Here is a 12,299-nt window from a genome sequence, read left to right as displayed (position 1 = left end):
CTCTTATGGCTCTGAACTTGAATCAACTTTGCTCTGGTGTGTTACCAGACTGTCTGTTGATGTTATGGGGAGTTCAGTAGAGGCCTTTGCCTATCCTTGCTGTGGAGTAGGCCGGAGGACCAGGGTCCCCTCAGATAAAGCTGGGAGCAGTGGCAGTAAGTGGCAGAGGATGGCCATGTCATTTACTTATTGATATCTGGTGGGTCATGGGCAGTAGAAGTCCAATGACAAAGATAGCAGAAGGGGAGAATCAGAATAGGGGCCTTGACCCTGAGTGCACAGCTAGCAGGCAGCATCCTGAAGGTTGTTTAGAGGAAGGGTAAGGGTGGTAGCCAATTTTTGGTAATTAAGAAAGGACTTAGGTTTAAAGTTTGGGTGTACGAAAACAAGTGTGATCTCATTTTGTAGTCAATTGTAGGCCAATGAGGCCAGAGACATATTGGTTATTTAAAATCATTGGGTTATGATTGGAGCATTTTCTTCCCTATATAAATTATGACTTACATTTCTTTCATTTAATGGGTTCTGTATGTATTTTGGAAATGCAAAATGAAAATCTTCCAGCATGCGGTCATTCAGATGGCACAAGAAATCAAAGTACATATACAATATTTGAAAAAAAGACGATCTGTAAATTGCACTTAGGCATTTTTATTTGCTTAGTGGAAAATTAAATCCAATATGCACAAATTGACTATACCCTGCTTGCAATAAGCAGATTTTTTAAACACAGAAGCAGTAATAGGCAATATGGTAATAAAAAGTCCCAAAGCATCTCTTTCTGCATACTTATCAGTAAGTATTAAAAGCCAGAATCAAAACAAAACTTGAAATATTCACAGTTAAACTGCATTTTAAATTAAGCACATCACAATTTTCACATCAGCATGAAGATTATTGGACCATTTGTTGCCAAACTCCATCCTCTGTGGTCTTTGAAGGTTAAAGCTCAAGTTTGCAGAAGGCTAGGGATTTATTTGAAGCCTTCAAGTCACCTTGTTTCCAAGGCATGCCCTTTTATTATTGATCATAGACATAGGTTGGATAAAGGACAAATTTTCATGATTAGGTAACAAGTGTTTAATTCAAAATGATAGATGGTTTTCTCGTCCCTGTTTTCTCTGTGGGTTAGTTCTGGGCTTGAGCAAGTTGATAGATAAATAAATCACATGCTCTGGGTTTCCAGTCATTTGTTGTAATAAATGAGTTAGGGGGAAAACTACAGTCAAAGGTAAGATGACTTATCTCATGTCACGGTGCTATAAATTACTAAGTACATGGGATCCAAAGTTCTCCTCCCAGCTGGGGACTTCCTCCGGTCTTACCCAGCCTCCCCAGATCTCTACCCTTCCTCTCTCCCAGCGGTCCTCCCCATCAGGCCTCCGTTTAACCACACACTATCTTCTTGCTTACACTTCAACGACAACAGACTGCAGGCTTTACTATTGTTTCTTTCTTTCTGGAGACCCTTTTTGATTTTGATTTCTTTCACTCAACTGTGTTTAACAATAATATCCTGGCTAAAGGAAGAAAAGAGAAATGTATTTCAGGACATAATTCTGGTCCTCTCTTTCATCTCAGCAGTTTAGAAGCCTGCTGCAAAAGTTCTCAGCAGGCCTGGTAGGGGAAACACTTCCTCTTGATTTCCCCTCCTCTCTGTTTCTCAGCTGTGGCAGCATTCCCGTTGGTTTTCTTGATATTATTGGTGCATTTCTTTCTTAGCCACAGAAAACCTTGGTAGAGTTAAATCCGTTTTTTAATTCCATGGGAGGACTTTTTTGGGAGATGAGAATCCTGGAGGGACAGGGATATTTCGGGGAGAAGGAGCTCACCATTGCAAACTTAGTAATGGTCTTGCTTTCTTCCTAATTTGCAGTCCCACTGGTGCAAAAGTAGTCTTCAGTCATACCTTCTGACAACATGTCACAGACTGCAGATGTCAGCAGGAAGTCAGGTAGCAGTTATCCTGCCATGGATACCGACAATACTGACATTGACTGATATCAATATAGATATTGATATTGAAGAATATTTGGATTAGAAGGTATTTATTTGGGTATGCAAATAAAAACAATACTCTTGAAGCATAACTCAGGGCAATTCTTCTGGAAGTTGGGATATTTTTACTGAGTATTAGGAAACTCATGTTCCAAACGCCAAGAAACAATTATGAGTATTTACTGAAATAAGGAGATAGTGAAATGTGTGCTAAGAAAGTGAATATTATAAGAGATGATTGAAATCTGTTGGACAATACAATTATATGTTGAGGTTTATGGAATAAGTTTATGGAATTGAGTTTGTGTTCCTCCAAAAAATCTAGGGCAGGAGAAACGTAGAAGTTGTTATTTTGGGAAGTGATCCCAAGGAATTGGAGCATGGGACTCAGAAGAGCAGAACAGAGAAGTAAGTAAAGCCAAACCAAGGGTATGTGATTAAACTGGTTACTGTTGGGCACAACCTGAACTCTATTGGGAAGATTCTGTAGGAATCTCAAAAAAGGTGCCTCAGGATTATCTACTGAGACATGGAAGATGCAATCATTTACCTACCTGCTTCTGTTCCACATTGGGTGAGGGTTTCCCTGGATCAGTTATTCTCAAAGTATGGTCCTGGGAACAGCAGCATCAGTATCTCTTGGAAACCTGTTAGAAATGCAGGTTCTTTGGATCCACTCCAGACCTACTCATCAGAATCTGGGCAGGGGTGGTGGGGGCAAGATCAGTCCTTGGTTTTTCACATACCCTTCAGGTGACTCTAATGCATCTACTCCCTCTCCACCTTTAATATCCATCGGAATCACCTGGAAAGATTGTGCAACCACACATTGTTGATTCTACCCTGGAGTTTCTGATTCAGTAGGTCTGGGATAGGGTTGAAAAATTTGGGTTTCTAGGAAGTTCTCAAGTGATGCCGGGGCAATTGTCCAGGGACCACACTTTGAGAACCACTTCCCTAGAGGTGTTAACTCTCCTGTATTTTCAAATTGCACTTGGTGGCTCCCAGCAGGCATCCAACATAGCTATACCCTGGGCACAAGGAGTACTGTCAGGTGTTACCTGCCTACAGCTGCAGAAATGAACTTAGCAAAGTGAGGGCATAAAAGATACTCTTAGTCTCACAAAACAAACTGAGGGTTGCTGGGGGGGAGGGGGTTTGAGAGAAGGGGGTGGGATTATGGACATTGGGGAGGGTATGTGCTTTGGTGAGTGCTGTGAAGTGTGTAAACCTGTGTGATTCACAGACCTGTACCCTTGGGGATAAAAATATATGTTTATAAAAAATAAAAAATGAAAAAAAAATGAAAAAAAAAAGATGTCTGGCTTTTGTTGTTGTTTGCTTAACTGAAAATTATTTGTGGTATATGAAGGAAGAAAATGGTATTTGCCCTAGCTATCCACTCTGGGGAGACTGACCTACTTTTTACAGTTTGCAAGAGTGACTTAATTTTTGTACCAGAGATACTGTTTCTTCCTTGGCATGTTATATTGTGTTCTAAATGGGCATTCTGTACTGTGTAAGATTTGTACATCTGCATCTGTGCTAGAGAAGTGGTTTGTATAACCTGTTATATAATGGCAGGAGCTGCCATGGTATTCACAGGGCCATTTGCCATTCCTGCCCCACACTACGGACACTACAAAAATCCCTAAGGTGAGTGAGTCTAGGGCAAGACAATATCACAGACCTGGCTGCAGCTGAAACCTAACCCAACATTAGCAGTGTGAACGTGCTGAGAGTATTATTTGCTGCAAGTGATTCTCAAACTTTGCTGTGCAAAAACTATCATCTGGAGAACTTGCCAAAGAAGCAAATTCTCAGCTTGCCCCCATTCCCTGAAAATTTCACTCAGTAGGTTTGTGTTCATGCTAAGAATCTCCTTTTTTTTTTTTTTTAATTTTTTTTTAACTTAAGAGAGCAAGTGAACAGAGGTGGGGAGGGGAGGGGCAGACAGAGAGGAGCTTAGCCTACTGAGTCACCCAGGAGTTCTCAAGAATCTACATCTTTAAGCAAGATTCCTAGGAATTATTGATGTGGGTGTTCTAAGAATCTTGGATAAATGCTATCTTAGAACTCCTGGCACTTGCTTTAGGAATAGTGTGGGATCTCTTAATGGAAGGCTCTGAATTTAGAACTAATTTGGGACATAACAATATAGTTTCTGGTGTTTACCTCAGGATTTAGAAGAGACTCTGATTTATATTTACGTAAAGGAACTCAGAAAACCAAAACAAAATGAACTTGTTATACTTAATATATAAAAAGTTTTATAAGTCAATAAGGAAAAGATGAATACCTTATGAGAAAAATGAGCAATGGATATGAACAAGTAATTTATATGAACAAAATAATTCATAAACTAAGAAATTTAAAGAGCCAACAAAAATATGAAACTCATTTAACTTTTCTAGAAACAAAGTCTGAGAGTACTGAAATGCCATATTCTGTTTTTCCAAATTCACCAATATAAATGCTTGTCTACCCACTTAGAACAAAGAGGATGGGGAAAAAAGACATCGTTATGAGTATGAATGAATTCAGTCTTTCTTGAGAGCAATTTGGCATTGTGTAGCAAAAACCATGCAAAGGTATACCCTGTTCAACCAAGCAATTCTGCTTGTGGGAGTATATTATAAGGAAATATCAGAGATTCATAAACAGACCTATTTACATAAGTAAAATTGCATTGTTAAATATAATAGTGAAAAATTGGAAATACTCTAAAGGTCTAACAGTGTGAGGAAATGGTTAATAAATAATGACATATTCATAGGTTACTTTGGGAAATGTTTGTGATTTTTTTTTAAAGATTTTATTTATTTATTTGACAGACAGATCACAAGTAGGCAGAGAGGCAGGCAGAGAGAGAGGGGGAAGCAGGCTCCCTGCTGAGCAGAGAGCCCGATGTGGGGCTCGATCCCAGGACCCTGGGATCATGACCTGAAACGAAGGCAGAGGTTCTAACGCACTGAGCCACCCAGGTGCCCATGTTCATGACCTTTTAAGTGGAAAAACAAACAAACAAACAAAAAACAGGTTACAATATAGTTGTGTAGTATTATCCTAATTATAAAAATAGACCAAATATTGATAGTATTTGTCTCTGGGTGATATAAATTATTTGTGATTTGAATTTCTTTATTGGGCTCTTATGTATATTATTTTTTAAAAAATTATTTCTAATCTTTAAATCATTAAAAAAGATTTACAGTGGAAAAATTATATATTTTCAATTGTACACTTTTTTCAGCAACATTTCAGTAACATTTCTATTTGAATTGTTTTTCTTTTCTCTGTGAATACTCTCACTTGGTGAGATACATATTTTAATATATATATCCAGAATGTAACCATTTCCACAAGCTCCACTGTTGCCATCTTGGAAAACATTTTGTCTTCCTTCAACTGAATCACCTTGCTAGCCACCTTTGTAGTCCCTCTGATTTCACCTTTGCCTTCATTAGTTGGCTTTCAATGCAGCCACCAAAGTGATCCTGTTGAAACATGAGATAGGCAATGTTATTCTTCTGCTTGAATCCCTGCTCTATTTATTTTACTTGGAGTAAAAGACAATGTCCTTAGGATAGACTACAAGGCCCTACATGAATTGACCACTCCGCCCCACTCCCTTTGGACCCCACCTCCTGCTGCTCTTGTGTTCATTCTGATCAAGTCACCATAGCTCCTTTACTGGTTCTTCCACTGGCCTGGTATGTGGCCCCCTGCTGCCACAGCCTTTGTATTTGCTTTGTATCTGCCAGGAAAGCACTTGCTCTATGTACCTGTTAGGCTTACCAAGAAGCCTCAGCTGTCTACTGGTTTTAAAGTGGTAAGCCCTCTCCTTTGTGCTTTCTGTTCCTTTTACATGATTTATCTTTCTTATATTTTAGGGATTTTCTTCTCTCTCCCCACTCTGCTCCCTGAATGTAAAGTTCATGAGGTCCTGGATTTTATTACCTAGTAGAATGCCTGGCTCATTTCTTCTGACTTGACACCTAGGTAATAATAATAGTGATAATAATTTAAAATATGTATATATATAATCAGTAATATATAAACATATTTCATAATATAGTATAATAATAAAATATTATATTTGTTATAAAAATAAAAATTAAAAAATTATTATTACTTACCTCTTTTCCCCCCAAATACCCATCACTTCTTTTTGAGCAAAATATAATTTATACCAGAAATTTATACATTCAGGAGCTAATCTAAATATTAAGATTTTATTTATTTATTTGTCAGAGAGAGAGAGAGAGAGTAAGCATAAGCAGGGGAGTGGCAGGCAGAGGGAGAAACAGGCTCCCCAATTAGCAAGGAGCGTGATGTGGGATTTGATCCCGGGACCCCGGGATCATGACCTGAGCCAAAGGCAGACACTTAGCCAACTGAGCCACCCAGGTATCCCTGTGCTAATTTTTATTATTTTAAAAATACCACACGTATGACTTACTTATATTATAGCTGGTAAAGTTTTTAGTGACATATTGTGATTTCTGACATGCAGAGAAATAACCACTAACTTGTTTTGATTTTTTAGCAAGACCACAGACCTTGAGCGTGAGGAGTCATGATCTCTTTGACTTAATGGGTCTGAAGCAGAGGGTATCAGGGATAACTATAGTGGAACAGTTAATATTTAGAAAGATAAAATCTTATTGATTACAAATAATGAAAATATTGGTCATTAACTATGTTTGGATGTATCTGTTTATGTGTATTTAGGAATTCAAATTAAATTTTGTTTAGGTCATTGATTCTGAAATTGGTTTATCTACAAAGCATAAACATCCGTGTCATATTGTAAGAAAAGAATGTGTGTAACTTCAGACTCCTTCCCACTGTGGTCCATCCAGATATTCTTGAAATGAACACACATGAGTAGATCTGTGACTGACCCCTGACTCAAAAGACCAGTTGCAGTGAATATGTGACTGATGGAAACAAAATACAGTTGCTGTCATAATGTGTTTCATCAGTGGGGACTAGTTTTAACATTTTCTTCTATAATTGGTTCTCTTGGTTTAATTTTTGTCTGTTGTGAAAGGATGAAACAATTTAAATATTTTGAGTTCTCAATTGGAAAAACATTGGTTGCTCTAATCCTTAAATGGTTGTGGTGGTTAATTTTATGTCTTAACTTGACGGGACTATGGGATACTAGATATTTGCTCAAACAGTATTGTGGGTTTCTGTGAAGGTGGTTTTGGATGAGATCAACATTTAAATGTGTAGACTGAGTAAAGCAGATTGTGCTCCGCAGTGTGGATGAGCCTCATCCAATTGGCTGAAGACCCGAATAGACAAAATGGCTGACCCTCCTCCAAGTAAGAGAGAATTCTTCTTGTCTGATGGCTTTTGAACTGGGACACTGGCTTTCTCCCCCTACCTTCAGACTTGAACTGAAACGTCATCTTTTCCTGGGTCTTGAGCCTGCCAACTTTTGGACTGGAACTATACTGTTGGCCCTCCTGCGTCTCTTGTTTGTGGACTCACCATATAGATCTCGGGACTTGCTGATTTCCATAAGTAATCATGTGAGACAATTTCTTGTAGTAAACCTACATCTTTGTCTGTATCTCTATCTCTACCTTCATAGGTATACACATGTCCTGTTGCTTCTGTTTCTCTTCTGAACCCTGAGGAATACAATGAAAAATCAGAGTAGACACAAAAGTTTTTCCTCTTGGATGAAGTAGCAGTGGTGATAACCATACTTGGTTTTATCTTTAAGGGTTGATGCACCATCTCCTTGGATATTTTAGCAGGTATGATTAGTGATTCACCCATACTTCTTCAGCACTACCAGGGTTTTCTCTTACTACCTCAGGTGTCACCCTTAAGCTGGGGCAAAAGTAGTTGATGGGTAAATTCTCCAGTTTCCTCACCCTTACCGTGGACAACAGTGGAAAACCCTGAAGCATTTTCTATGTTATTCTCCAGAGGTTCCCAGAAACACTGACGTGAGTTGCCTGCATGTTGGGGACCGCCTCCAGCCGGGAAAGTCCCTGCCATTACAAGATGGCACTTGGCTCACTGCCAGCAAAATACGCTGCAAGTAAACAACGAACTTTCTGGTGAAGCCCGCCTAAAGGAGGACATAGTCATTGGCTGTTTCAAATTTAATCAGCATAGTAACAAGACTTTTATTGGCTCTCCCCATTGCTTGGCCCCTTTTTGGTCACCCTGCCGTGTAAAAGCTAAGGAAGTTGATGAAATAAACAGGAATGAAGCATTAACACCATACCAGGCTTCTTGTCGTCCTTGTGGGTCAAGGGCGGCAAATGGTGCCGAAACCTGGGAAATATTAAGAAAAATAGAAAAACCTTGCAAGGGAGAAGTCCGCAGGTAAGTGGGGTAAAACCACGACAAAGGTGGTGGGAAACTTGTACAAGTCCGCAATAAGAAGCGGGGCAGCCTTAGAGCCGGGATTTAGCGAGTCCGCAATAAGAAGCGGGGCGGCCTTAGAGCCGGGATTTTACAAGTCCACAATAAGAAGCAGGGCGGCCTTAGAGCCGGGATTTAGCGGCGAGTATACGCGGAACAGCCATTAGGTTGGGATTCTAATTATGGGATCTGGACTGTCAAAGTCGAGGTTAGAGGGTTCCCTAAAGGACCTTCTAAAGGCCAATGGCACGCCACTAAAAATGAAAACTGCTAGGAGATAACTCGAGTAAATAGTACGTGTGTGCAACCAGCTTCCCTCCCAGAGCTATTTCAAGCATTCAGCAATATGTTCCAGTTCACCAAACAATGGCCTGGCACAATTGGTCTTTTTGTCCTCCTCCTTATTGGCATTCTGCTTCTATTCAGAAAAGTTCGCCAATGGAGAACACAGCAGCGAGAGCAGAGCCGAGCTATAGTACAAGCCCTTATGTCAATAGAGGCTGGGACACCTCCCCAGATATGGCTAAGCATGCTATATCGGTAGTCAAAGATGGGTAAGATCAGTAGAGAAACATACCAACCTAAGACAGGACAGAGATCATCAATATCTTGTGTCTGATGACAGGTAAGGATGTTTTCTGCTACTGACGACCTAAGACAGGCACGATCTCTGCCATAAAACAAAAAAGGGGAGATGTCGGGGACTGCCTCCGGCCAGGAAAGTCCCCGCCATTACAAGATGGCACTTGGCTCACTGCCAGCAAAATACGCTGCAAGTAAACAATGAACTTTCTGGTGAAGCCTGCCTAAAGGAGGACATAGTCATTGGCTGTTTCAAATTTAATCAGCATAGTAACAAGACTCTTATTGGCTCTCCCCATTGCTTGGCCCCTTATTGGTCACCCTGCTGCATATAAGCTAAGGAAGTTGACGAAATAAACGGGAATGAAGCATTAACACCATACCAGGCTTCTTGTCATCTTTGTGGGTCGAGGGTGACACCTGCAGAAGTAGTCTACTCATTGGAACCTGGTGAATCTGCTTCTTCCCTTTCCTTATCTTATGTCCTGGCTTCCTCCTGGTTCTTCTTTGGCAGCCCTGAAAATATACCATGCACATATAGATTCTTGACTTGGGCCTGCTTCTGAAAGAACATGACTTAAGATGGGTATCATTTCAATTTCATAGGCAGATGACAGAGATCTTCAAGAAAAGTTACTCATAAACTACAGGACTACTTCCACCCTTAATTTATTAAACAACAACAAATCTTCACTGAATGCATGCTGTGTACCTCCACAATACATAACTTTTTAATAAGTTGATCACTGATTTTGTCTTGGAGCAAAAAGCCTCAGATTAAGGTTACAGAATAGTTTTGTTTTATATGCATTGCCTTTTACTTCCTTTCTACTAAACAATGACTCATGTAACTAATATAGGTGTCTCATAATGGAAAATGACTCTACCTATCCAGGAACCACTAAGTTCCAAGTATTTAAAAGTAAAGTAAAGTATGTTTGGAAAACCACAAAAGTGTATGAACAATGGACTGGATCTAGTTTAATGGCTCTAAACTCTTGCTTTTGAATTGAATTCCGATTCCTTTTAATTGAAGAGATTTTGAACATCTTCACTGTTTAATTTGAAATGCAAGAGCAAATTATAACCACATATTTTAATGTTAGTAAATTATGTGTAATTGGTAACCCATTTTAGGAAACAAGTGACTTCATTTTTGTTCAAAAGGGGTCTTAAATGGGCATGATAATGATAACAGTAATAATAGTAGTTAAAATTTGTTGAGAATTTATTCTCTGCCAGGGAATGGGTCAGCTGTTTTCTGAATATTATTAATTCTTACAGCAGTTTGCAAGAAGTTTTTTTTTTTTTTCTTTACATCCATTTTACAGATGATGAAACTGAGGACAGAGACACTAAGTGATTTTCCCAAAGTCATACAGCTGTTGTTAGAATAAAAATAAAACCCACATCATTCTGATTTGAAGGGCTGTGTTTGTGTTACAACATGGTGAAGAGAATCTCATGCCCTGAACTGCCCATTCTCCATAGGGTGCTTGTGCTTCCTTTGGTATCATTTCTGTTCTTCTCTACTGAAGCAAGTTTATCTTTAAATCTATACTGTGCTGTTGACATTTTCCATATAACATCCTACAAAGAATCTACTGTTATTGTAAATTCTTACAACTCCTGATTTTTCTCTATAGCCTGTGCCCTCTGGAGAGTGAAAATCACTATGCTAATTGCCTTGTGGAGGAGTTTAATTGACGAACGGGTAGTTTTTAAAAATTGGTCTGGGCCATTTGCCAGGTGCATTTAAGTCTGTGTTAGTGCCTTACTGACTTGAGAATACATGAGTTCTGCTTCCTGCAGGTGGCTGCTTATTACAACTTCAGGAAGTAGATGCTCTTAAACAATTTTGTCACATCAGTTCTCTCTTCAGAATCCTTTTGTGGTTCCTCATTGCCTTTTGAAGAAAATCTAAACACCTTAACAGGGTGTACAGAGACTGTTAGCTCTTCACCAAAACCTGTTTCCTTTTCTTCCTAAGACACACAGCTGAACAACATTTCCAATGGCCTTTGGAATTAGAAGTGGCCATGTGACTGAGGTTCTAGCCAATAGAAGTAAAGCAAAAGTGATGTATGTCATTTTGGGGCAAGGCTGTTAAAAAGGGGCTGAGGCTCCTCCACATACTTTTTCTCATTGTGATTGTTACCTACAGAAGACACTGAGACCTCAAGGTAGGAGTTGCCAAGCTTTTTCTGGAACAGGCCAAATAGTAAATATTTTAGAGTTTGTGGGATGGTCTCTGTCAATATATATCTTTTCTATTTTTATTTTTGCTTTTTTTATGACCCTTTAAAAATGTAAAAGCCATTCTTAGCTCACTGAAATTCAAAGTCAGATTGTGCCTGTTTTTTTCTCTCTTGCCCTTAGGATGATGGAACCACATAGTGCAAGGAGCCTAGGTCCTTTATGTACAATATGAAGAAGAGGAAATCATCAACCTAGAAACTTCTGCTAGAAAGTTCTGTGGATATGTTATATGGATGGAAAACAAATATTTGCTGTGTTTGAACCATGAAGCACCTGGGGCTTATAAGCACATTCTATTTTATTATAACCAACTTCTTAAGATTGAGCCCAAGTCCTTATCTCCACACCCATCTCCCTACTTTTTAAAAATGCTTCCGGCATGTTGGCTCAACTGAAATACTGTTTATGTCTTCATTACATGCTCTAATTTATCATTTTCATGCATTTACTTATATGATTTCCTTCTGTGTGTAAATTTGCTGCACCCTATCCTTATTCTTTGAAATCCTTCTTCTCCTGGAAGACATATCTCAAATGCCACCCTCTCTAAGACATCTTTTTAAATGGCAGAAATGTTGCTTTATTTTTTGGGTTTTCATACTTCATTTTAATTAACAGTTATTATGGCTTTTTGCCTAGTTTTATAGTTGTTTGTGTACAGACTTTTATCTTCACCACCTGTGTCAGCTTTAAGAGGTCATCTTGGATAAACCTGCCATATGAGATTTGGCACATACACGTTCACTTCACTCAGGGGGTAGGATGTACAATCACATCAAGTCTTAAGGCAAAAATAGTGCAGAGTCAAAATATCCTTGATAAATCCCTTAACCAAGCTGTAAAATGCACAACTGAGTTTAGGGGCTATATGCACAAAAATATTTTTATTAAAAGATTATACACCTGAAACTAATGTAATACTGTGTGTCAACTATACTTTAATGGTAATAAAGATTAGATGATGTTCCCAGCAAAGAGATTGCTGAAATGTGGAGGGAAACGGTACCAGTTGTCGGCACATATGCTCACTGAGTGCAATTAGAAGGCAGGATAGCTGGCACTCT

General features: G+C 39.0%; 1 long non-coding RNA gene across 1 annotated transcript; it reads left to right on the top strand.

The window, feature by feature from the left end:
- Nucleotides 1-7,606: 7,606 nt before the first annotated feature.
- LOC309842443 lies at nt 7,607-11,632 on the top strand. The gene is made up of 3 exons (XR_014299649.1): nt 7,607-7,775; nt 7,951-8,355; nt 11,356-11,632. It is a non-coding gene; the product is annotated as an uncharacterized lncRNA (long non-coding RNA).
- Nucleotides 11,633-12,299: the final 667 nt, after the last annotated feature.

This window comes from Mustela nivalis, assembly GCF_964662115.1.
Source record: "Mustela nivalis genome assembly, chromosome: 1".
NCBI lineage: Eukaryota > Metazoa > Chordata > Mammalia > Carnivora > Mustelidae > Mustela > Mustela nivalis.
Note: the sequence above shows the minus strand (reverse complement) of the source record. Positions and strands in the feature narration are given on the sequence as shown.